The following is a 27961-nucleotide window of genomic DNA, read 5'->3' on the forward strand; positions in this document are numbered from 1 at the left end:
CAGGATAGTGACTGTAACCTGCGCAGCACTGTATGCTCAGGATAGTGACTGTGACCTGCGCAGCACTGTATGCTCAGGATAGTGACTGTAACCTGCGCAGCACTGTATGCTCAGGATAGTGACTGTGACCTGCGCAGCACTGTATGCTCAGGATAGTGACTGTAACCTGCGCAGCACTGTATGCTCAGGATAGTGACTGTAACCTGCGCAGCACTGTATGCTCAGGATAGTGACTGTAACCTGCGCAGCACTGTATGCTCAGGATAGTGACTGTGACCTGCGCAGCACTGTATGCTCAGGATAGTGACTGTGACCTGCGCAGCACTGTATGCTCAGGATAGTGACTGTGACCTGCGCAGCACTGTATGCTCAGGAAAGTGACTGTGACCGGCGCAGCACTGTATGCTCAGGATAGTGACTGTGACCTGCGCAGCACTGTATGCTCAGGATAGTGACTGTGACCTGCGCAGCACTGTATGCTCAGGAAAGTGACTGTGACCGGCGCAGCACTGTATGCTCAGGATAGTGACTGTGACCTGCGCAGCACTGTATGCTCAGGATAGTGACTGTAACCTGCGCAGCACTGTATGCTCAGGATAGTGACTGTGACCTGCGCAGCACTGTATGCTCAGGATAGTGACTGTGACCTGCGCAGCACTGTATGCTCAGGATAGTGACTGTGACCTGCGCAGCACTGTATGCTCAGGAAAGTGACTGTGACCGGCGCAGCACTGTATGCTCAGGATAGTGACTGTGACCTGCGCAGCACTGTATGCTCAGGATAGTGACTGTAACCTGCGCAGCACTGTATGCTCAGGATAGTGACTGTAACCTGCGCAGCACTGTATGCTCAGGATAGTGACTGTGACCTGCGCAGCACTGTATGCTCAGGATAGTGACTGTGACCTGCGCAGCACTGTATGCTCAGGATAGTGACTGTGACCTGCGCAGCACTGTATGCTCAGGATAGTGACTGTGACCTGCGCAGCACTGTATGCTCAGGATAGTGACTGTGACCTGCGCAGCACTGTATGCTCAGGAAAGTGACTGTGACCGGCGCAGCACTGTATGCTCAGGATAGTGACTGTGACCTGCGCAGCACTGTATGCTCAGGATAGTGACTGTAACCTGCGCAGCACTGTATGCTCAGGATAGTGACTGTGACCTGCGCAGCACTGTATGCTCAGGATAGTGACTGTGACCTGCGCAGCACTGTATGCTCAGGATAGTGACTGTGACCTGCGCAGCACTGTATGCTCAGGATAGTGACTGTGACCTGCGCAGCACTGTATGCCAGCAGTGTTTGTAAAGTTATATACAAAAGTAAAATGGCTCTTTCTTTACATGTCAACCTCTGGATTATTTTAGCTAACATGTTCCTTAAAGGGACAGTGTAGTGTAAAATTGGTTTCTCCTTAAAGTGAAAGTAATTATAGAGTCTACACAATAATGCCATCCATTAATGTTCATTAGATTAGTCGTTATCTTTATTTTCAAAAAAACATTATTATTTATTTATTTAAATTGTCAATTTTATACGTAGTTCCTCCGCCCACACGATCATTTCCTGATTTATCTCCTCTACACGTGAGACCGGGCCCACCCGCTCTTACGTGTACATCAGTGCGCGTTCTTGTGCTATGCGTTAATGAAACAAGTGGTGCAAAGGTGTAAAAAAAAAATGTGTATTTTCATTTATTATTAAATGTCCTGTAATCTGAAAAATAATAGTATTTACTATTTCTACATAAATTGGCTGTTAAAACGAACGGAATGATGCAATGAGATTGGGCACATACTACAGTATAAAACAATAATACTAATAATATCACAATGTGTTCTAGCACCATGCAGCACGACAATCAGCTGCGACAACAAACAATATTCTCACTTATGGATTACGTAGGATCTCCGTTATCAAAGCTTTGTTGTAGTTGCATTAGCTATTGTTTTACTATTTAAAAACCTTCAGCTTTAATAAATAAGTTGGCAATAGTGAGACTAGCATCGTAACTTATATTATAAAGACTAGCTGAACATTAGAGAGGAGTTGTTGTATGTCTATGCTGTAATTGGCCCGTATGCGTTCATAGGGATTGTTGCTGTCACTGATACGCTACCAAGTCTTGCCCCGTACTCGAAAGCGCAACAAGTCACAGGAGGCAATAGGACTAATTCTACTAACTTAGTGATAGTGGTGGCATTTTAAGACCTGCTTTACCTGATATACTTTGGGAAAAATCTTGGGCCGATCGATACTTTGCGCTGTGGTGATGTCAATTGAAATATCTTCAGTATCGAGAAGGTGCATGCATGTCTCATGAACGTGCATATATTGCGGCTGAAAAATACATGAGACACGTATGCGTAAATAGCATTGTAGGTGTTAATCTAGTCTGTTGGGATGCCAGAGGGGGACCAATAAAAGTGCAAAACAGTGTATTCGTCATTTGAAAAAATAAATTAATAGCCAGGCAGAGTTACGCCGACAGAACCGAGCGTTGTAAAAGGTATTTTTTAGATTTAATAATAATGATGTTAGAAAAACAATGAATGAAACTCACACTCATTTTATGTTTAATTTTTAAATCTGAATAGCGGAGCGTGATAGTTAACTTTTCCTTTAAAGGGACATTAAACACAAACTAAATGCCAGCTAGAATGATGCAGTCAATAAAAGATTAGTCTGAGAATAACACTTAGATGTATTTTTTAGAGTTTCTATAGCTGTTTAAATAGTCACAAAATAAGTGTAAAGTTTAAATGACTATAAAACAATTGTTGCAACTTATGAAGCAAAGAAATCCCAGCGAAACCTCAAGGCACATAAAAATTCAACTTTATTCATGGAAAAACAAAAGGAGGCTATTAAAAGCAAGTTAAGAACAACAGCGCAGACTTGTCTTACGCATTTCGGCAGTAGGACGCCTTAATCATAGACATACTGTGACTGCTTGTAACCGGATTTGTATATGGTCAGTAATTAACACAATTGTAAATAGCTGTGTTCATTAAAGCAAGTAATACATTACATGACAACGATGAGAGACCATTCTAAACCAACCTATATACACATTTGCCACTTAATAAAAATATCCTTAATATCTTATCCTCAAATTTATAACATTGTTTGTGTTTTGAAATTCAACAGAGCAGGGGCCCAGATCCTAAGCTATGGAGACCGCTTGGATACGGCAAGCACGACAGAAGGGCCGAAGGCAGTCCCATGTCCCACGTGCTCCTGCAATCTGATGCAGCCTACAAGGAGGGGTGAGTGCAACTCCAGTCTAACTTTGGTGATGTATCATTGAGACACAAGCAGTATTCACTATAAGCGTCTAGAGCCACACTTAGGGAAGGAGTGTGCTGAAAGATTTGAAATGTTGTAACTTAGGTTATCATATCTGATGTGGCCAAGGAAAAGTATATTGCAGACTTTTTTTAATATACAGTATGTAATTTATCATTTTTTTTTTTATTTATTTAGCTATTTTTTTTTAAATAAAGTTTTTATTGAGAAATTTCAATAACATCAAATATGCGCAACAAATCTGCGTGTTAAAAACAATACAAAGATACAGGTGACAACATTATACCTGAAAACAGAAAATGTAAGCTCACTTCTGGTAGTATGACAATTAACTAAACAGACAGTACTATAGTCAAAGTATAAATTTTCAATACACTTAGTTAAGTGAGGTGAGTAAGAACCGACCAATAATGTTTCCATGGATCTTAATGTACCCTTCATCAAGATGTTGCTTTTCTGGGTTGAGTCTTCTCATTTTTCATTGAACTGTACATTGTAAACCGCAAACCATACCAAACAAAAGAATACAATGTGACAACTCCCACAGTTTATTGGAGCGTGAACAGGATGAGACATAGTGGAGATCTCAGTAAGGAAGGCGAGGAGAGAAGAGTAGAAAGTTCAGGAGGGAATGAGGATTGTAGGAATATTCTGCCGGGATTAATCCAATTTAAGGGGGGAATTTTTCGCACCAAGGAGACCAAATCTCATAATAGTAGTCTAGCTTATCCTGCATTGAGTACGCCTCCATTTTTAAAAGAAAATTAACAGTAGTTAAAATCTGTGCGATGGAGGGGGGAGTGGGGAGTTTCCAGGCTTTCGCAATTTCTAGTTTCGTAGACATGAGTATGTAGATGGTCAAGAATTTTTGTGCTGAGGAAATATTCGGAAAGTGTAGATGGAAAAGACATGTTTGCGGGCTCAGTATAGGTGTAATGCCTAGTGAATGTAAAATGTCAAAGATCTGAGTCCAAACTGGTGCAATCTTAGTACAAAACCACCAGATATGGGCCTGAGATCCCAGTTGTCCACATCCTCTCCAACAAGTGGGTGAATGGGTGCTGTATATCTTATGTAATGCGACCGGTACTAAGTGCCAACGGACTGTCAGCTTATAATGTAGTTCCCATAGGGTCGAGCAGTGTAGCAACCTCTTAGTAAAAATTAGTTCTCTGTGCCAAGAGTCAGTGTCGGCCGTGAAATTCAATTCTTTCTCCCAAGCTGTGTGCTGGGAGATTTTATGTTGGGATGAAGGAGTAAGTAACAGGTCATAGTGGAAGGAGAGAGTACCTTTAAGTCTATGGGGTTGTGACCATCTCTGCTCCCATATCGTGGCTACTTTAATATTCTTTTTAGGGAAACCCCATGATCTGACTATGGAACAGAGTCGAAAGGTCTCAAATCTCAGAACGGTCGGGACTTGCAATTTGTTGCAGACTCCATTATAGGATAGCTCATTAGTATGATTATATAGGTCCGAGATATAGACAGCTTCAAGATCCCTCCAACTAAAAATGTAGGAATCAGGTAGGCAAAAAAGGACACTCGTGATGGTTTGTCTCGGGGAAGGATGAGAGGCTATCATAGATAAATATCTAGTTTGTTCCCAAAAGTGTAGGGTATCTAAGATCACAGGATGTGTGATGTTAAGGCTTTTCTTAGAGTGGGACGGAACCCAGGGCAGATCCTTCAGATGGAGGCCTGATGGCAGGAGGGAAGATTCGACCTCTCTCCAGGAGGCCGGGCACTCAAGCTGACCCCAACTCATCAGATGAGACAGTCTGGCTGCTTGATAATACAGAATGACATTCGGTAAACTAAGCCCTCCTTTATCACAGGTCTGTTGCAAAGTTTGTCTGGAGGTCCTGGGTTTTTTACCTTTCCAGACATAGTTAGTAATTAGGCTCTGTAGCCTGTTGAGGATGGGTCTATGGACATTAATCGGAAGTGATCTGAACAAATAGGTTAATTTGGGAATAAAAGACATTTTAATGGCGGCGATCCTACCTGTCCATGAGATTTCACAATAGTCCCAAGAATCTAAAAGCTTCCTCCATTCTGGGAGTCTCTCTACATAGTTCTTGGAAATTACTGTGGTCGTTAATGGGGAAAGGTGGATACCTAAGAGTTTAATAGAACTAGGAGACCATTGAAATTGAAAGTTTCTCTGTAGGGAAGATAGCTCAAATGGTGAGACATTAAGATGTAGGGCTTCCGTCTTAGAGACGTTAAGTTTATAGTAACTCATAGCATTAAACTGGGTGAGTATTCTGAAAACAGCCGGGAGGGACCTGGATGGATTGGTAAGCAGAAGTGTGACATTATCCACGTACAACGAGATTTTATGCTGAGTCGACCGGACCTGAAACCCAGAGATAGCGGGGTCAAGTCTAATAGCTTGCGCCATAGGCTCAATGGAAAGAGCAAACAAGAGAGGACCGAACGTATGAACTCCTCAGGCAGATCAAAGGCACGCAAGTTCTCCCAATGATACTCCCATCTCACCCTGTCGAAAGCCTTCTTGGCGTCTAACGACAGGGCAAGCATGGGGGACTCAGTTTTGGCTCCTTCAATTAATATGTTGAGGATACGCCTTGTGGCGTCTGGGCCTTCCCTTTGAGGAATAAAGCCCACTTGGTCCGGATGTACCAGGGTGGAGATGACTTTTGTTAAACGGTTAGTGACAATCTTAGCATAAAGTTTAGTGTCTATGTTAAGCAAGGAGATTGGGCGATAGCTTGCGCACTCCAAAGGGTCCTTTCCAGGCTTAAGAATGGTAGAGATCAATACCTCTAAGAACTCACTCTGCAAATGTCCCTTGTCTTTGACCTCATTAAAGGTTCTACATAAGATGGGGGAGATCAGGGAAACGTAGGCCTTGTAAAATTGACCCGTAAAACCGTCTGGGCCCGGTGATTTGGCTAGTTTGAGGTCTCTGATACTCGACTTGACTTCGTCAAGTGTTATCGGGGAGATGAGGTCCGGAATATTTGATTGATCTAACTTTGGGAGGTTGAGAGTCTGCAAATAACATCAAATACTGTCAAGCGGGGATGACTTCACTGGGTCGGATGAATCTAAGTTGTAGAGTTTATAGTAGAAGTCCCTGAAGACCTCGCCTACAGCCCTGGGAGATGACACTGGTCCGTTGTTCGAATTAATAGTAGTTATCTTTGCTTGGGCAGTTCTATGTCTTAATTTTCGTGCCAGGAGGGAGGAAGCTTTGTTACTTTTATAGTAGTATATCTGCTTAAGTTTTTCTAAGCTGGATTGGGTTTTATAGACTTCTAGTGTACGTATCTGTTTGGAAATTTATGCTATTTGGGTATTTAAAAAGGAAGAGAATGAAGCTGAAAGCTTGCTTTTCAAAGACCGAAGTTGACAATTGAGAGATGCGAGGGAATCTCCCTGTGTCTTCTTTAAGTGAGAGTCTTTCGCTATGAAATAACCTCGGAGGTATGCCTTAAGAGAGTCCCAGATAACTTCTTCCGACAAGGGCGGAACATCATTTCTATTCAAAAATTCTGTTATGATCTCCTGAGTTTCTACTTTGAATGTTGGGTTAGTGACATGAAAATCTTTAAGGCGCCACATGGATATTGAGGTATAAGGGGAATTCTTGCCGAGAGTCATGGTTAGTGAATCATGGTCTGACCAAGAAATAGTTGAAATTGAGGCGTTTGTTACAGTATCGAGGGATCGAGACCCCAGAAAAAAGACGTTGATCCGGGTGTAGGATTTTTGCGGGGGAGAATAAAAGGTGAACTCCCGTCCCCTTTGGTGGAGGGCTCTCCACATGTCGTATAGATCATACTACTTAAATAGGTTTTGGAAGGCTACTGAGAGGGGATGTAAAACCCTCTCTGGTAAAGATATCCTAGGACCAGTTCTGTCTACAGATGAGTCCCACACTAGATTAAAATCCCCTCCTAGCACTAGTTCGCCCTGGGCCACGGCAGACACTGACTCTAGTAACTGCCTAAAAAATTTAATCTGCCCCGAATTGGGCGCATAAATATTCACTAGAGTGAGTAATTTGTTATTAAGTTTACAAATTAAAATAATGAACAGCGTCTGTGGGTCTCGTTCAATGTGTATGGGTTCATATGTGGTAGAGGAGATGAGGAGAATTGCAACACCTCTGGATTTGGTGGTGAAGGATGCAGTGATCACTATAGGGAACCTCTTATAAGTGTATGTTGTGTCTACGCTAGCCAGCCAATGTGTCTCCTGGACAAAGGCTACATCTATTTTAGCGCAATGGAGCATGTTAAGTAGAAGACTACGTTTAGTGGGGGAATTGAGGCCTTGGCTATTAAGAGTGAAGAAGCGCTATTAGGTGTAAACCTAAACTATGAGAGTATGGTTATATATCATGGTCTTACGTAATTGAAATATAATGTAGACTGGGGGGGGTTGCAGCGGGCAAAAGCCGCTCGAATAATATGGAAGGGGGAAAGTGTGGGGGAAAGGGAGGGGGGGTGAGGAGCTGCTAATAATACTTAAAGAGAATGTTTCAGGCGGAACAGCCCAATGAAGGGATAACTATGGAGGAGTAAAAAGAATGTGTATGAGTAGCAGACTGAGTGTTAGTCTAGGGTTAAGGAGGAGCTAGAGTTGAGATAGCAAGAAGGGGGGGGTCGGAGCTGGGTCCCCGCTCTATCGGACCCTGAAGGGATATAGGGAAAGAAAAAGGGGGGGGGAGTTGCATGGAGTAGAGAGAGAGAGAGGGAGAGGTCTAACAATAAGGTAACAGCAGTGAGGCCTTAACTATAATTATAACCTGTAAGGCAAAATAAGATGAACTAGTCTAAGACATCAAACCAAATTTACAAAAATTCTAGGCATATTGGTGAAAGCAGACATTCTTAGCATAGTTAAACACACAGATAAGACATTGAGTCAGTTAAATAGCGTGGATTAACCCACGCGCGAGCTGAACCTAGCATACATCAAGATTTACCACATTTTCATAACCTATGCTGAGTGGAGTCTGTGCACAGGATATGGGGTGTCACTTTATTTCCCTGTAGATATATGAAACCTCCATCCTAGCAAGGGGAAGAAGTGAAGGCAACAGGGAGATAACAACTATTTAGTCGTTCTAAGGGCCTAAAGCATTATAAGTGGGAAGAGGAATATAGTAATGTCGAAGCAGGATTACAGATTGTGGGTAGATCTATATCTGGAAGCATGTGGCGGTGATTTATGTTTATCAAATAAACTACAAGTTGTGGTGGGGGCCTATTAGAGCATGGTGGAGGGTTAAAATGTTTTCTCGGCAATGTAACTACGTTCTTGGTGAGGGGAAGTTTAGGAGGACAACAGATTAATCTCAACAGGACAGATCTAAGGGCTTAGGTCACTATGTGTAGCGGAAAGATACTGCTAGGTTCCTGTAGGTGTTATATGTTAATGTCGTGTCCAAAACTATCACCAGATGCTAGGAGCTGTTGCATCTTGTTCAGAGTGAGGAAAGCAATGTTTACCTAAGGAGGGTGACTGCTATGGTTCTATTTCCATAGAGCTATCAAAATATTGTACATTTAGAGTAAAAGTAGTTAGGTATATCTATAACTTTTTCTTTCTCTCCCTCTCCTCTCCTCCACCCACCCCTCTCATAACAGAAAAAAGAGAGAAAGAAAAAAAGGGGAAAAAAAAAGAAAAAAACATATCAAACATATCAATTGCAGAACATGAATACAAACAAGTACATTACATTACCCATCCTCTCCCGATAAGTGCAATGCTTCTTAAAGTCTTGGGATGTCGGGTATTCCCAACACACTGTCCAAAGCACTAGAAAAAGGGAAGAACTATAACTAGAGGTGAGGGACAATAAAGGGGGGAAGGGTGGGTAAGACATTCAAATTCTAGAGTGAGGAGTTCAGAAGAATCATTCCTAACTACTGAAGATTAGGCTTCTTTAAATGGTGGAGTAGAATCTCTCCTTGCGGCATACAAAAACTGAAAGTCTGAGGTCGAGGCCGCCAAGGAGGAGCAGTGGCGCTGAGTTTCTCCGACTTTTCAGGTGTGGTAGAAGGTTGATTGGGAGAGTGCAGAAGCTTCAATGATTGAAGGATCTTGAGCCCCTGTTCTGGGGTTTTAATAGCATATGAAGATTCCTGAAATTGAAAGAAGAGCTTAACAGGGAAGCCCCACCTGTATTTTACATTATTGTTTCGGGTGACTTGTTGGAACAGCCGTCTCCTGGAAAGCGTATGGGTAGATAAATCTGGGAAAATCTGAACAGTCTGGAATGGATCCTTTAAGTTCTTATTCTGAAATGATGCCCTAAGTAACCGCTCTTTAGAGGTATAATGATGCAAACGAACAATAACATCTCTAGCAGAGCCTGATGGAGAGTTTCTCGATCTGGGCGCTCTATGTGCTCTGTCGATGAGATTTTCTTGAGTTGTAGTAGGGCCTAACAGTTCTGTAAAAAGAGCCTGAAGATGTTTAGTTAGGTCAGTAGGGCCAATATCTTTTGGGATACCTCTGATTCTGAGATTGTTGCGACGTGATCTGTCTTCTTGATCTGCAATTTTGGTTTCTAAGTCAGTAATCATCTCGGCCAGTGATTGCGTGTAGGCGAGGAGATTGGAATGGTCTAAGCTGAGATCCTCCTGTTTCTTCTCCACGACTCTGTTCTCTCACCTAGCGAGGATATGTCCCTCTTCCGTTCAGAGACTGAGAACTTGAGTTCTTGTTTCAATGAGGAGTAGTGAGAGTCCATTTTATTCGATAACTCTTTAATGGATTCGAGGATGGACGAAGATGTGTGAGTTGACCTCTCAACAGAGAGAGATGTGGTTTTGGAATGACTTTTAGAAGACATAGTTGAATCTCTGGAATCGTCATCTGATATATCATGTTCAAATGTAGTTTTATTAGAGAAACGGTCTGATAAAGTAATTTATCATTTTATATTACCATCTCAAAGTGTTTAATGTCCCTTTAATTGTTTCCAACTACTTGTTATACCAGCTGCAGAGTTTAAAAAGTATGGGAAATTGTTACTTGTATATTTTTGTATATTAAATCATTGTTTCTGCTAACTGAAACCACAACCCAATACAGGCCTAGTTGCCATTGAGGCGCTAAAATGTGGAAACTGTTGGTAACATAAAAATTCTCCATAGACTTTTATGGAGATAAATGTTTTTCTCCAGAAGTTTCTGAATAGAAACTAGACCACTGGGCTGATCTTGTAGGGAGAGAATCTCTTGTTATCTTGTCTGACGTATTATTTATACAAAGTGCTCATTATCAGGTGAGATATTCTAAGTAGTCTTTACAGAAGCAGCATTTATTTTTATTTTTTGGCAAATGTATTTTTTCTCCCATGTGCTGCCCCCCTGTATCATGTGACAGACATCAGCCAATAACAGACACTAGTAAACGTATATTCTGTAAGCTTGTGCACATGCTCAGTCGGAGCTGCTGCCTCGTTCATATAAAAAGGTTGTGCAAAATGTAATAATGGAAGTCATTTCGAAAGATTTTTAAAAATGTGTGCTCTTTCCGAATCATGAAGGTTTCATTTTGACTTGAGTGTCCCTTTAACTCTGAAAATCGCTGTCTCTGCAATTTCTATTAAAAGTTTAAAACAGTGTTTCCTCTAAGACCACCTGTTTTGAGCGGCCCGGCAGTGAAACAGTTAATTAGGGAACCATACCCTGCATTGTGAAGTGTTTGCTTTTGTTGCAGCCAATGCAATGTCTATTTGCTAACTGCTGGGTGTGGTTCCCTCATTAACTGTTTCGCTGCTGGTGTAGACTCCAGACATAACACAGCTATACCACACTCTAGTGAGCCATATATAACTGTCTTTGATTGGCCTCAGCAAACAAAGAGACCTAGGTTACAACATGGCAGCACCTGTTGGCTTCTGGACACTTACACTGTACACTTTTTTCAGTATTTAAATATAACTAATACAGGTCTCTGCCTTGTTTTGAAGGTCTGTCGGTACTGTCAGTGTAGCCTAAAGGCTTCTGTCCATTAAAATAAAGATCAGAATTGTTACCTCCCAAAAACAACAAATCGTAATTATCTGAGTCATTAATCTCCCAATGTTACAATCCAAAAACAAAATGCGCATGATTAAGGACAGTGATGCTAATAGGTGACACAAGTGCTCCAAAACCACAGAGATATTTGTGTGTCTCTCTCTAACACAGTGATAGCTAACCTTGGCACTACATTTCCCATGATGCTTAGGCACTTTGCAGTCTCGTTGAGCATCATGGGAAATGTAGTTCTGAAACATCAGGGACTGCTCTAGGGAATTTAAACAGGGGCATTATCACGTTTATTGGGTTGTTATTTTTTATTAGTATAACATTTCTTATGCTTATTTTATTAAAGCGATTGAGCAGGCCGTGTATTTTGTTGGCAATGTTGCTTTTTAATCCAATATGCTGGGGGTAATGTCAATGCATTTTGTGTGTAGCCAAATTCTATGTTACTTTCACAACATTTTGAGTTAATCTGTGAAAAAATTTTCTATTAGTTTTGGACTTCAATAAAATGAGACTGTAAATGAGTCGTTAAATAACAAGAATTTGTATTGTGATCAACCAAACAGGACCATTATTTTCACAGAACTAATATTAAAAAGTGCTGGTGATAAACAGTTAAAATGTTTTTGATTATGAGGCCTATTTACTAAAGGTCTTGTGGACCTGATCCGACAGTGCGGATCAGGTCCGCAAGACCTCGCTGAATGTGGAGAGCAATACGCTCTCCGTATTCAGCATTGCATCAGCAGCTCACAAGAGCTGCTGGTGCAACACCGCCCCCTGCAGACTCGCGGCCAATGGGCCGCCAGCAGGGGGTGTCAATCAACCCGATCGTACTCAATCAGATTGAATTCCGGCGATTCTTGTCCGCCTGCTCGGAGCAGGCTGACAGGGTTATGGAGCAGCGGTCTTTGTGACCGCTGCTTCATAACTGCTGTTTCTGGCGAGTCTGAAGACTCGCCAGAAACACGGCCTTACAGAGCTTGATAAATGGGCCCCAATGTCAACATTAAAAAATGGTCTATTCTACACCCAGTAACAATAAATCTATATCTAATCTGCATATTATTATCCGACGAGTCTTTCATTTGTCTATATAACTCTATCTAACAGCTATTTTGTGCCTAATAACCCTTTAAGCTCATAGCAGCGCTATTGGTTTAACTAAATCTACAGACCAGGGGCGACGCCAAATTTTGCGCTGGTTTGGTATCACATATACGGTGTAACATAGAAGTTACGCTCGTATATTTCACCCTTCGGCCGTAGTTTTTTGGCCCATAGAGTGATATACCAAAAACCCGCGCAGTTTGGTATCCAATATACAGCGTAAGGACTTATGTGGCGAAAATGGAAAAATCTTACTCCATTTTCACCTCGCCACAAAATGCAGGCGTAGTAAGCCTTACGCTGAGTATTGGAGCCCCGTAACTCCCTAAACTACCTGCAAAATAAAACCTAACACCTAACGCATGCGCAATGTCTATCTACCTGTCAACCACAATCCCCTGCCGCAATCCCTAATAAAGTGTTTAACCCCTAAACCGCCACTCCCGGACCCCGCCGCCACCTACATTATATGTATTACCCCTTAATCTGATCCCCCTACACCCCCGCCACCTATATTAAATTTATTACCCCCTATTCTGAGCCCCCTACACCGCCACCACCTATATTAAATTTATTACCCCCCTAATCTGAGCCCCCTACACCGACGCCACCTATATTATATGTATTACCCCCTAATGTGAGCCCCCTACCCCGCCACCCCCTACATTAACTATATTAACCCCTAATGTGAGCCCCCTACCCCGCCGCCACCTACATTAACTATATTAACCCCTAATGTGAGCCCCCTACCCCGTCGCCACCTAAATTAACTATAATAACCCCTAGTTTGAGCCCCCTACACCACCGCCACTTATTTTAAATATATTACCCCCTAATATGATCCCCCTACACCACCGCCACCTATTTTAAATATATTAACCCCTAATCTGATCCCCCTACACCCCCGCCACCTATATTAAATTTATTACCCCCTATTCTGAGCCCCCTACACCACCACCACCTATATTAAATTTATTACCCCCTAATCTGAGCCCCCTACACCGACGCCACCTATATTATATGTATTACCTTCTAATGTGAGCCCCCTACCCCGCCACCCCCTACATTAACTATATTAACCCCTAATGTGAGCCCCCTACCCCGCCGCCACCTACATTAACTATATTAACCCCTAATGTGAGCCCCCTACCCCGTCGCCACCTAAATTAACTATAATAACCCCTAGTTTGAGCCCCCTACACCACCGCCACTTATTTTAAATATATTACCCCCTAATATGATCCCCCTACACCACCGCCACCTATTTTAAATATATTAACCCCTAATATGATCCCCCTACACCGCCGCCACCTATTTTAAATATATTAACCCCTAATATGATCCCCCTACACCGCCGCCACCTATATTAATCAGCCAATAGAATTCTAATCAGCCAATAGAATTACAGTAGCTCTTATTCTATTGGCTATTCAAATCAGCCAATAGAATTAAAGTAGCTCTCATCCGATTGGCTGATTTGAATTTGAAGGCTCAAATCAGCCAATAGGAATTCAAGGGATGCCATTTTTAATCGCGTACCTTGAATTCCTATTCAGTGTACGGCGGAGATCGTATGAAGAGGACCCTCCACGCTCCATGGGTCCGGTCTTCAGTTCCAGCGTCGCCGATCTTCAGTTCCAGCATCGCCGGTCTTCAGTTCCAGAGTGGACGGTCTTCAGCTCCGCTGTCATCGGTCTTCAACTCCTCCGCTCCGCGCCAGCTGGTTCCTGGAAGAAGAAGAGGTTGCCGATTGGAAGAAGACTTCTCCGCCTGGAACAGGACCTTCTCCACCGGTCTTCAGGACAGGTAAGAACCACTTGGGGGTTAGACTTAGGTTTTTTTAAGGGGGGATCGAGTGAGTTTTAGAGTAGGGGTGTGTCGGTGGTGGGTTGTAATGGGGAGGGGTTTGTTCTTTTTTTACAGGTAAAAGAGCTGATTACTTTGGGGCAATGCCCCGCAAAAGGCCCTTTTAAGGGCTGGTAATAGAGCTGATTACTTTTTAAATTTAGTTTAGGGTAGGGAAATTTTATTATTTTGGGGGGCTTTTTTATTTTATTATGGGGCTTAGATTAGGTGTAATTAGCTTAAAATTCTTGTAATCTTTTGTTATTTTTTGCAATTTAGTGTTTATTTTTTTTGTAATATAGTTTAGTGTATTTAATTGTATTTTAGTTGAGATAATTGTAGTTTAGTTAATTAATTTATTTATAGTGTAGTGTTAGGTGTAATGGTAACTTAGGTTAGGATTTATTTTACAAGTAATTTCGTAATTATTTTAACTATTTAGCTATTAAATAGTTATTAACTATTTAATAGCTATTGTACCTAGTTAAAATAAATACAAAGTTACCTGTAAAATAAATATAAACCCTAAAATAGCTACAATGTAACTATTAGTTATATTGTAGCTATCTTAGGGTTTATTTTATAGGTAAGTATTTAGTTTTAAATAGGAATAATTTAGTTAATAATATTAATATTATTTAGATTTATTTCAATAATAATTAAGTTAGGGGGTGTTAGGGTTAGACTTAGGTTTAGGGGTTAATATATTTAAAATAGGTGGCGGCGGTGTAGGGGGATCATATTAGGGGTTAATATATTTAAAATAGGTGGCGGCGGTGTAGGGGGATTAGATTAGGGGTTAATATATTTAAAATAGGTGGCGGCGGTGTAGGGGGCTCAGATTAGGGGTTAATAAATTTAATATAGCTGGCGGTGGTGTAGGGGAATCAGATTAGGGGGTAATAGAGTTAATATAGCTGGCGGCGGTGTATAGGATCAGATTAGGGGGTAATAGAGTTAATATAGGTGGCGGTGGTGTAGGGGGCTCAGATTAGGGGGTAATACATATAATGTAGGTGGCGGCGGGGTCCGGGAGCGGCGGTTTAGGGGTTAATATATTTATTATTAGGAGTGAGAGGGGGGATAGCGGATAGAGGGGTATATGTGTCGGGATGATGTTTGGGAGGCGTGTTAGACAGTTACGGGAGATTTTATACTTTAGTCAGTTTTTTTTAGGTGGCGACAGTTTCTAAAGTGCCGTAAGTCACTGGCGACTCCAGAAATTTTTTCTGGACATCGCTAGTTTGTCCGACTTACAGCACTTTAGCAACTGTTGGTGCCATATATGTGATAGGTTGATGTGCGAGGTGAAACTACTGGCGGCGCAGGTTTCCACGCTTGCTCCGAAACCTGCGCCGTATATCGGATCGCGCACCAGAACTTGATTTTTTTTCTTTTATGATTCAGATAGTGCAGCAATTTTAAGCAACTTCTAATTTACTCCTATTGTCACATTTTCATCGTTCTCTTGCTATCTTTATTTAAAAAATGTGGATCAAATAAACAACGTGTAAAGCGCCAATAGGAAAATACAAAGGATTTAATATAAAATAAAATATAAAAACATGTGGTCTATCTGACCAACTGGGGATATATCCAAACACAGTCACAGTAAATAACGCAATAAACAGTATATGCAAAAATAAAACAAACCAGATAAGATAAAACAATAAAATTAGGTGCACCTAAAGATGTATAGAGTACCGTCTATAGGTAAAGGCGGAGACGTGTCCTACTCCGTATAATCCATAAATAAAGTCAAAGAATGACAATGTTAATTGTGTCCAAGAAGTGAATAAAGTGATGAGTGGCTCCAATGTGTGTTCGTGAGTAATCCAGTGGGTGTACAAAAAGTAAAAAATAAAAATCAAAAATGTGAAAATACAAAAATATAAAAATATATAAAACAATGTTGAACCTTCAAAATATGTGAAAAAATGAAAAAAGTGTACAGAAAAAATGTAAAAAAACCAAATGGAGAACAAAAAAGTGTAGTTAGTTGTTCCTTTGGTGTATAGGATCTTCTAATCTTCTTCAAATACCTGTGGAAAATAATATAACATAGTGCAATATTGCTAGTGATCCAATAAAACAAATTGAAATAAGGCTTACCAATACTATCAAGTCTTGATAAAGGCCTATGACAGAAGGCCGAAACGCGTCGATAGTATTGGTAAGCCTTATTTCAATTTGTTTTATTGGATCACTAGCAATATTGCACTATGTTATATTATTTTCCACAGGTATTTGAAGAAGATTAGAAGATCCTATACACCAAAGGAACAACTAACTACACTTTTTTGTTCTCCATTTGGTTTTTTACATTTTTTCTGTACACTTTTTTCATTTTTTCACATATTTTGAAGGTTCAACATTGTTTTATATATTTTTATATTTTTGTATTTTCATATTTTTGATTTTTATTTTTTACTTTTTGTACACCCACTGGATTACTCACGAACACACATTGGAGCCACTCATCACTTTATTCACTTCTTGGACACAATTAACATTGTCATTCTTTGACTTTATTTATGGATTATACGGAGTAGGACACGTCTCCGCCTTTACCTATAGACGGTACTCTATACATCTTTAGGTGCACCTAATTTTATTGTTTTATCTTATCTGGTTTGTTTTATTTTTGCATATACTGTTTAATGCGTTATTTACTGTGACTGTGTTTGGATATATCCCCAGTTGGTCAGATAGACCACATGTTTTAATATTTTATTTTATATTAAATCCTTTGTATTTTCCTATTGGCGCTTTACACGTTGTTTATTTGATCCACATTACGACTTATAGGTGAGCTAGAACACCTCTGTGTAGAGCGACTTTAGGTATACCCCAAGCGCTTGGTTTGATCGTCCCACAGCATATCTTTATTTAAAAAGCAGGTATGTAAAGCTTAGGAGCCGGCCTGTTTTTTGGTTTTCAGAACCTGGCTTACGCTTGCTTATTGGTGGCTAAATGTAGCCACCTATAAGCAAGTGCCATCCAGGGTGCTGAACCAAAACTGGGCCGGCACTTAAGTGTGTACATTCCTACTTTTTCGAATAAAGATAGCAAAAGAACAAAGACAATTTGACAATAGCAGTAAATTAGGAAGTTGCCTAAAATTGCTGCACTATCTGAATCATGAAAGAAAAAATGTGGGTTTAGTGTCCCTTTAAAAACGTTATATATGTAACAAAAATGAATTGCTGCATTCAAAGCATCTGCAGACCATTTAAACTGTCATTGGTTTGCAAGGTTTTGCAGTACTGGGACAAACTCTTTGAAAAGCCTTGAGCATATTTATCTTATCTCTTTTGCTGTGGACAGTTTGGGGCATGATAACTTTAATATATTTACACTTGAGGATAAAACTTTACCTATTATGTATCTGTCTGATGCCCATAAGGAGATTTGTATGAAGACAAACTGCACAAAAAGCATTCAGGGTCAAAGGGTCAAGTCTAGATTAGCCCAACAGCCCAGCTGCCTAAGCTGACTCTAAGCTCTTCCCTTTAGATATAAGGCACCAGCATTATAGGCCGGTTATATGTGCTTAAAGGGAAAGCTATATGTGCTTAAAGGGACAGCTATATGTAAGGGAAAGCTATATGTAAGGGACAGCTATATGTGCTTAAAGGGACAGCTATATGTAAGGGAAAGCTATATGTAAGGGACAGCTATATGTGCTTAAAGGGACAGCTATATGTAAGGGAAAGCTATATGTGCTTAAAGGGACAGCTATATGTGCTTAAAGGGACAGCTATATGTGCTTAAAGGGACAGCTATATGTAAGGGAAAGCTATATGTAAGGGACAGCTATATGTGCTTAAAGGGACAGCTATATGTAAGGGAAAGCTATATGTAAGGGACACCTATATGTGCTTAAAGGGACAGCTATATGTGCTTAAAGGGACAGCTATATGTAAGGGAAAGCTATATGTAAGGGACAGCTATATGTGCTTAAAGGGACAGCTATATGTGCTTAAAGGGACAGCTATATGTAAGGGAAAGCTATATGTAAGGGACAGCTATATGTGCTTAAAGGGACAGCTATGTGTAAGGGAAAGCTATATGTAAGGGACAGCTATATGTGCTTAAAGGGACAGCTATATGTGCTTAAAGGGACAACTATATGTGCTTAAAGGGACATAACAGTTATATGTGCTTAAAGAGACATGTTATATGTGCTGCGGAATCTGTTGGCGCTTTACAAATAACCAATAATAATAATAATAATATGTGCTTAAAGGGACATAACAGTTATATGGCAATTGCATTTGCATACAAATAAGGTGAGTCATTTTCATCAGTTGATCATGTTGCAGCACAGATGTGTACTTCTTTGTAATGTGTCTACAGAGGTTTCAAAAGCAAAATAAGACAAGTCTGACGTAGGAAGGAGAAGGACTGGGCCCCAGCAAGCTGCCGGTGCGTGACTTCACTTGTGTCATTAGTAAGAAGGAAACACGTTCTGGCCCCTGAAAGGCAAATGGTATCAGAATAGCTTTAATATCATAGGATCAATAGATGTTCCATGCAAGTTATATTTGTTTAGCACCTCCCATGACTGCAAAGCAAGAGGTGTGTACATATTAACCCCTTAGCTGTTGGCACAGGTTGCTAGTTAGGCAATGCATGCAAATGCCTAAGGGCACTTTTTGTGAGAGGGCACCTTGTTGGTTAGGTGTTAATATGTATCTTGTTACAATCTGCTTTTGTTCACTCACATGCCCATACAGACAAACTGAAATTGTACTAAGGTGCAGAAATGCTATTTTTATGCAGATATATCTGTGGCCTTACAGCAGTGACAAAAGTAGAATTGTCAAACGCAAATACATTCTAAAGTTATGGATGACTGAGCATATGTCTTGGGGTGCCTACTATTTACATCAAGCCCTGCACATATGGGGTGCAGATCAATTTTTATGCAGATATATCTGTGGCCTGACAGCAGTGATAGAAGTAGAATTGCCAGATGCAAATACATACATCTAGGGGTGCCTACTACATCTAAGCATATGTCTAGGGGTGCCTACTACATCTAAGCATATGTCTAGGGGTGCCTACTACATCTAAGCATATGTCTAGGGGTGCCTACTACATCTAAGCATATGTCTAGGGGTGCCTATTACATCTAAGCATATGTCTGGGGGTGCCTACTACATCTAAACATATGTCTAGGGGTGCCTACTACATCTAAGCATATGTCTGGGGGTGCCTACTACATCTAAGCATATGTCTAGCGGTGCCTACTACATCTAAGCATATGTCTAGGGGTGCCTACTACATCTAAACATTTGTCTGGGGGTGCCTACTACATCTAAGCATATGTCTATGGGTGTCTACTACATCTAAGCATATGGCTAGGGGTGCCTACTACATCTAAGCATATGTCTATGAGTGCCTACTACATCTAAGCATATGTCTAGGGGTGCCTACTACATCTAAGCATATGTCTGGTGCTGCAGAATCTGTTGGCGCTTTACAAATAACCAATAATAATAATAATAATATGTGCTTAAAGGGACATAACAGTTATATGGCAATTGCATTTGCATACAAATATTATCACAGTAAGGTGAGTCATTTTCATCAGTTGATCATGTTGCAGCACAGATGTGTACTTCTTTGTAATGTGTCTACAGAGGTTTCAAAAGCAAAATAAGACAAGTCTGACGTAGGAAGGAGAAGGACTGGGCCCCAGCAAGCTGCCGGTGCGTGACTTCACTTGTGTCATTAGTAAGAAGGAAACACGTTCTGGCCCCTGAAAGGCAAATGGTATCAGAATAGCTTTAATATCATAGGATCAATAGATGTTCCATGCAAGTTATATTTGTTTAGCACCTCCCATGACTGCAAAGCAAGAGGTGTGTACATATTAACCCCTTAGCTGTTGGCACAGGTTGCTAGTTAGGCAATGCATGCAAATGCCTAAGGGCACTTTTTGTGAGAGGGCACCTTGTTGGTTAGGTGTTAATATGTATCTTGTTACAATCTGCTTTTGTTCACTCACATGCCCATACAGACAAACTGAAATTGTACTAAGGTGCAGAAATGCTATTTTTATGCAGATATATCTGTGGCCTTACAGCAGTGACAAAAGTAGAATTGTCAAACGCAAATACATTCTAAAGTTATGGATGACTGAGCATATGTCTTGGGGTGCCTACTATTTACATCAAGCCCTGCACATATGGGGTGCAGATCAATTTTTATGCAGATATATCTGTGGCCTGACAGCAGTGATAGAAGTAGAATTGCCAGATGCAAATACATACATCTAGGGGTGCCTACTACATCTAAGCATATGTCTAGGGGTGCCTACTACATCTAAGCATATGTCTAGTGGTGCCTACTACATCTAAGCATATGTCTAGGGGTGCCTACTACATCTAAGCATATGTCTAGGGGTGCCTACTACATCTAAGCATATGTCTGGGGGTGCCTACTACATCTAAGCATATGTCTGTGGGTGCCTACTACATCTAAGCATATGTCTATGGGTGCCTACTACATATAAGCATACGTCTAGGGGTGCCTACTACATCTAAGCATATGTCTAGGGGTGCCTACTACATCTAAGCATATGTCTGTGGGTGCCTACTACATCTAAGCATATGTCTGGGGGTGCCTATTACATCTAAGCATATGTCTAGGGGTGCCTACTACATCCAACATATGTCTGGGGGTGCCTACTACATCTAAGCATATGTCTGGGGGTGCCTACTACATCTAAGCATATGTCTAGGGGTGACTACTACATCTAAGCATATGTCTAGGGGTGCCTACTACATCTAAGCTTATGTCTGGGGGTGCCTACTACATCTAAGCATATGTCTGGGGGTGCCTACTACATCTAAGCATATGTCTGTGGGTGCCTACTACATCTAAGCATATGTCTAGGGGTGCCTACTACATCTAAGCATATGTCTAGGGGTGCCTACTACATCTAAGCATATGTCTGGTGGTGCCTACTACATCTAAGCATATGTCTAGGGGTGCCTACTACATCTAAGCATATGTCTGGGGGTGCCTACTACATCTAAGCATATGTCTGCCTACTACATCTAAGCATATGTCTAGGGGTGCCTACTACATCTAAGCATATGTCTATGGGTGCCTACTACATCTAAGAATATGTCTATGGGTGCCTACTACATCTAAGCATATGTCTAGAGGTGTCTACTACATTTAAGCATATGTCTGGGGGTGCCTACTACATCTAAAAATATGTCTAGGGGTGCCTACTACATCAAAGCATATGTCTGGGGGTGCCTACTACATCTAAGCATATGTCTAGAGGTGCCTACTACATCTAAACATATGTCTGGGGGTGCCTACTACATCTAACCATATGTCTGGGGGTGCCTACTACATCTAAGCATATGTCTGGGGGTGCCTACTACATCTAAGCATATGTCTGGGGGTGCCTACTACATCTAAGCATATGTCTGGGGTGCCTACTACATCTAAGCATATGTCTAGGGGTGCCTACTACATCTAAGCATATGTCTGGGGGTGCAGCATATGTCTAGGGGTGCCTACTACATCTAAACATATGTCTAGGGGTGCCTACTACATCTAAGCATATGTCTGGGGGTGCAGCATATGTCTAGGGGTGCCTACTACATCTAAGCATATGTCTAGGGGTGCCTACTACATCTAAGCATATGTCTAGGGGTGCCTACTACATCTAAGCATATGTCTAGGGATGCCTACTACATCTAAGCATATGTCTAGGGGTGCCTACTACATCTAAGCATATGTCTAGGGGTGCCTACTACATCTAAGCATATGCCTAGGGGTACAGCATATGTCTATGGGTGCCTACTACATCTAAGCATATGTCTAGGGGTGCCTACTACATCTAAGCATATGTCTATGGGTGCCTACTACATCTAAGCATATGTCTATGGGTGCCTAAAACATCTAAGCATATGTCTGGGGGTGCCTACTACATCTAAGCATATGTCTGGGGGTGCCTACTACATCTAAGCATATGTCTATGGGTGCCTACTGAATCTAAGCATATGTCTAGGGGTGCCTACTACATCTAAGCATATGTCTATGGGTGCCTACTACATCTAAGCATATGTCTAGGGGTGCCTACTACATCTAAGCATATGTCTAGAGGTGCCTACTACATCTAAGCATATGTCTGGTGGTTCCTACTACATCTAAGCATATGTCTGGGGGTGCCTACTACATCTAAGCATATGTCTGGGGGTGCCTACTACATCTAAGCATATGTCTAGGGGTGCCTACTACATCTAAGCATATGTCTGGGGGTGCAGCATATGTCTAGGGGTGCCTACTACATCTAAGCATATTTCTAGGGGTGCCTACTACATCTAAGCATATGTCTAGGGGTGCCTACTACATCTAAGCATATGTTTAGGGGTGCCTACTACATCTAATCATATGTCTAGGGGTGCCTACTACATCTAAGCATATGTCTGGGGGTGCCTACTACATCTAAGCATATGTCTAGGGGTGCCTACTACATCTAAGCATATGTCTAGGGGTGCCTACAACATCTAAGCATATGTCTAAGGGTGCCTACTACATCTAAGCATATGTCTAGGGGTGCCTACTACATATAAGCATATGTCTATGGGTGCCTACTACATCTAAGCATATGTCTAGGGGTGCCTACTACATCTAAGCATATGTCTATGAGTGTCTACTACATGTAAGCATATGTCTGGGGGTGCCTACTACATCTAAGCATATGTCTAGGGGTGCCTACTACATCTAAGCATATGTTTAGGGGTGCCTACTACATCTAAGCATATGTCTAGGGGTGCCTACTACATCTAATCATATGTCTAGGGGTGCCTACTACATCTAAGCATATGTCTGGATGTGCCTACTACATCTAAGCATATGTCTAGGGGTGCCTACTACATCTAAGCATATGTCTAGGGGTGCCTACAACATCTAAGCATATGTCTAAGGGTGCCTACTACATCTAAGCATATGTCTAGGGGTGCCTACTACATATAAGCATATGTCTATGGGTGCCTACTACATCTAAGCATATGTCTAGGGGTGCCTACTACATCTAAGCATATGTCTATGAGTGTCTACTACATGTAAGCATATGTCTGGGGGTGCCTACTACATCTAAGCATATGTCTATGGATGCCTACTACATCTAAGCATATGTCTATGGGTGCCTACTAAATCTAAGCATATGTCAATGGGTGCCTACTACATCAAAGCATATGTATATGGGTGCCTACTACATCTAAGCATATGTCTAGGGGTGCCTACTACATCTAAGCATATGTCTGGGGGTGCCTACTACATCTAAGCATATGTCTATGGGTGCCTACTACATCTAAGCATATGTCTATGGGTGCCTACTACATCTAAGCATATGTCTAGGGGTGCCTACTACATCTAAGCATATGTCTGGGGGTGCCTACTACATCTAAGCATATGTCTAGGGGTGCCTACTACATCTAAGCATATGTCTGGGGGTGCCTACTACATCTAAGAATATGTCTATGGGTGCCTACTACATCTAAGCAAATGTCTATGGGTGCATACTACATCTAAGCAAATGTCTATGGGTGCCTATTACATCTAAGCATATGTCTGGGGGTGCCTACTACATCTAAGCATATGTCTAGGGGTGCCTATTACATCTAAGCATATGTCTAGGGGCGCTTACTATATACATCAAGCCCTGCGCATATGGCGTGCAGATTGATTATAATGACTATTAAAATGTTATGTATTTATTATTATTATTATTATTATTATTATTATTATTATTATTATCAGTTATTGCACCAACAAATATTTGTCAGTTTATTACTTCTAGAGCTGAAGGCAGTAAAATAATGTCTCTATTACTTGTACAACCTCACGTGTATCTATAGTCACTTGATTTACAAATGTCATTATTTCCACTGTAAGAACTTAGTAATTAGACATTTCAGAAGGCACCAAGTGTAATTTTTTTGCACAGCTGGTGACTCGTGTGACACATATTTGTAGCCAGCGTTGGGCCCAAGACGTAATATTGCCCAGAACGAGGTCTGTCTAATACACTCCACCTGTTCACAAGTAAATCCGCCGTAGTTTCCACACACAACAAGCGTTAGCTTAATTCCCCGTGCACGGAATACTAGACTGCAAGGCTTTGGATTATAGGCTTATAGGGAGATGTTTGTGTCTTCTTACTGTAAGCCCCTTTTCTGAAGATTTTGTCCTGTAACCAAATTTGCAGTTGTCTTTTCGGGTTAAAGAACAGAGGAGAATGTGGCGACCCTAGGCAGTGAGGTGGCACACGGAATATTATATAGTAAAATCCCAGGGCTTTGGTATGTAACATAAAGAAGCACGTGTGTGTGTACAAAAAGTGATAAAATAAGGAGATCTGATTTCCCTTCAAGATCAGCCAATTTTATGGCCAGACCACGTTTACTTGTAATCTAGCCCTTAATGGGTTGTGGTTTTAAAGAATAAAACAAGCTATTTCATATACAAAAATAAACCCAAAAAGCAATTTCTTCTATATTTTTTACTCTGCAACTGGTACAAAACTTCATTGGAAAGTAAAATAGAAAACTTTGTAAAATTATCTTCTCTATCTGAAGCAGAAAAATTTCCTTTTGTTTTGCAGGTCCATGTAAGTTATATTCCATTTAAACTAAAATTAGCAGAATTTACACAACTCACTGACTGGTAAGAAAAATTTACACATCCTCATTGGTGGAGGGGGACACTCCTCTATATGTTTAATAATTAAAATTTGGTTTATTCAAAGCAGGACTATTTAAAAAGGAAACAATTGGTAATACATTTTGAAATGCTGCATTTTAGCGGTTATATAGAAAAAAGGTGCACAATAAGTGAATATATATTTATAATGAGTTCTGTAAACTAGGTTATCATACTGTAGGGTGCTCTGTATCTGATCAGCCATTTTACATGGAACACTCTGTATCTTTCATGGAATAAAACAAGTATAGACCTGTCTTAAATCATAACCAGCCTATTGTGTTCTATAGATTTCTAAAGATACAACACCTATTGATAGTCTCTTTGTGTTTATGATGCTTTAGCAAGCGGGGGGCTCTCTCTAGAGTATTTGATATTCAGAGTAAACCAGAAATGCCAGAAAAGGCTAATATGCCAGGGAGGCTGGGTACCCTTGTGAGTTCATGTTGTGCCATCTCTCAGCGCAGAGCAGAGATTTACCTTATTAGCAACACGCTTTATAACATGTTAAAACAAAATATAGGGGAATTCTGCCTCTACCTCAACTCAGAGGAATTTCCAAAGCACTAAGATCACAGTGAGCGTTGTTTATCATTACATCAGTTGTGGGCACGATTAACTAAGCAGCGTTCTGCCCATGTGCATCTCTGGGTGTCTATAGGTCACATTCTGGTGCTAATCTTTATTACCCTATACAACATGCAGTGCGGGTTCTCTGGGTATTCTGGCAAAGTGCAATCTAATACAGTTGTACCCAGCACCTCACAGGTGCCCTGGATATGCCAGCTAGTGCCTTGCATATATTCCTAGTGCTCTACACAGAGCAAGAGAAGGGTAAAGGGTGATATAAAGCTAAAATAGGAAGGTGTAATAAACACTCCGTCCCCCAATAGGGTGTCGGGAGGGGAGCAAGGGGGGATTTTTCATGTTTATGTTAAAGGTACAGTAAAGTCTAAATGCAACTTTCATGAATCAGATAGAACAGCAATTTTAAATAATTTTCCAATTTTAGTTTTTTATTAAAAAAATATCTAGCATGCAATATTCATATTTAATAAAGGTTTTAAATATGTATTTACTGTATATATATATATATATTCACATTCCGATGTTCTGCACATAGCAGAATATGTTCTAAGTATTCCTAGATAGATATTCCTATATATATCTGTATATATCTATACCTATATACCGTATAATCGTATGTATATATAAGTATAGAAGGTTTTAACTATGTATTTACTGTATATATATATATATATATATATATATATATATATATATTCACATTCCGATGTTCTGCACATAGCAGAATATGTTCTAAGTATTCCTAGATAGATATTCCTATATATCTGTATATATCTATACCTATATACCGTATAATTGTATGTATATATAGGTATAGAAGGTTTTAACTATGTATTTACTGTATATATATATATATATATATATATTCACATTCCGATGTTCTGCACATAGCAGAATATGTTCTAAGTATTCCTAGATAGATATTCCTATATATATCTGTATATATCTATACCTATATACCGTATAATCGTGTGTATATATAGGTATAGAAGGTTTTAACGATGTATTTACTGTATATATATATATATATATATATATATATATATATATTCACATTCCGATGTTCTGCACATAGCAGAATATGTTCTAAGTATTCCTAGATAGATATTCCTATATATATCTGTATATATCTATACCTATATACCGTATAATCGTATGTATATATAGGTATAGAAGGTTTTAACTATGTATTTACTGTATATATATATATATTCACATTCCAATGTTCTGCACATAGCAGAATATGTTCTAAGTATTCCTAGATAGATATTCCTATATATCTGTATATATCTATACCTATATACCGTATAATTGTATGTATATATAGGTATAGAAGGTTTTAACTATGTATTTACTGTATATATATTCACATTCCGATGTTCTGCACATAGCAGAATATGTTCTAAGTATTCCTAGATAGATATTCCTATATATCTGTATATATCTATACCTATATACCGTATAATCGTATGTATATATAGGTATAGATATATATTGTACCAAAAAAAACATCAGATATATGAAGAAATAGAACATATTCTTGTATGTGAATGTGAAATATTCATATTTTCATTTCGGGTTAGCGCACATGAGAATATGTATTTGGATTTGCGTGAGAGTGCGGTGTTTTTTTCCACCTTTTTTTCTCCATTGACTTCTAAGGGGCAATACATGAACACTTTGTAAATTCGGCTTTTTGCACTCGTCGGGTTAGCGTGCAAGAGAAAACATTTTACTTTCAACTCATAAAATGAGCGCAACCTGACACGCACAGCGCAATTAATGATCAAGCGGGAGTATCAATTAGCTCTCCACTTGTAATCTAGCCATAAGTGTGCACAAACTATCTGCTAATACACTAGTCACATGCGCATATGCTTTTACACAGAGTGACATCACTAATCACCAGTGGGTATAGCAAGCGGAGTGTGGGAGGGAGATAATGTGACTGCACATAACATACGGCCATATCTACTCGCTATTAGTTCATTTAATGTTCCTGTTCAAAAACATCAAACATTTGTTTTGTTTTTTTCCAAGACATTCCAGTCAATTTGAAGAGCTGCTGTTTGAATGACATAAACACTTTGAAGGCATTTCACAGTATTTTACAGGCTCAAAACATAGAGGCTTAATTCAGTATTGATAAAAAATAACTGTCTAACATGTTTGAAAACAGATATTTCCACAAGTTTCATGGTCGAATGTTTCCTTCTGCATAATTCAGATGTTAGTTAAATGTGTGCACAGAAAAAATAATTTGGCAAAAAAAAAAAATTTGCTCACTTTCTGGGCCTAGGGGAACATCGTCAGAGGACTGCAGTGACAGTTTAATCAGCGGAGCAGG

Source organism: Bombina bombina, chromosome 1 (genome assembly GCF_027579735.1).
Source record: "Bombina bombina isolate aBomBom1 chromosome 1, aBomBom1.pri, whole genome shotgun sequence".
In the NCBI taxonomy this organism is placed as follows: Eukaryota; Metazoa; Chordata; class Amphibia; order Anura; family Bombinatoridae; genus Bombina; species Bombina bombina.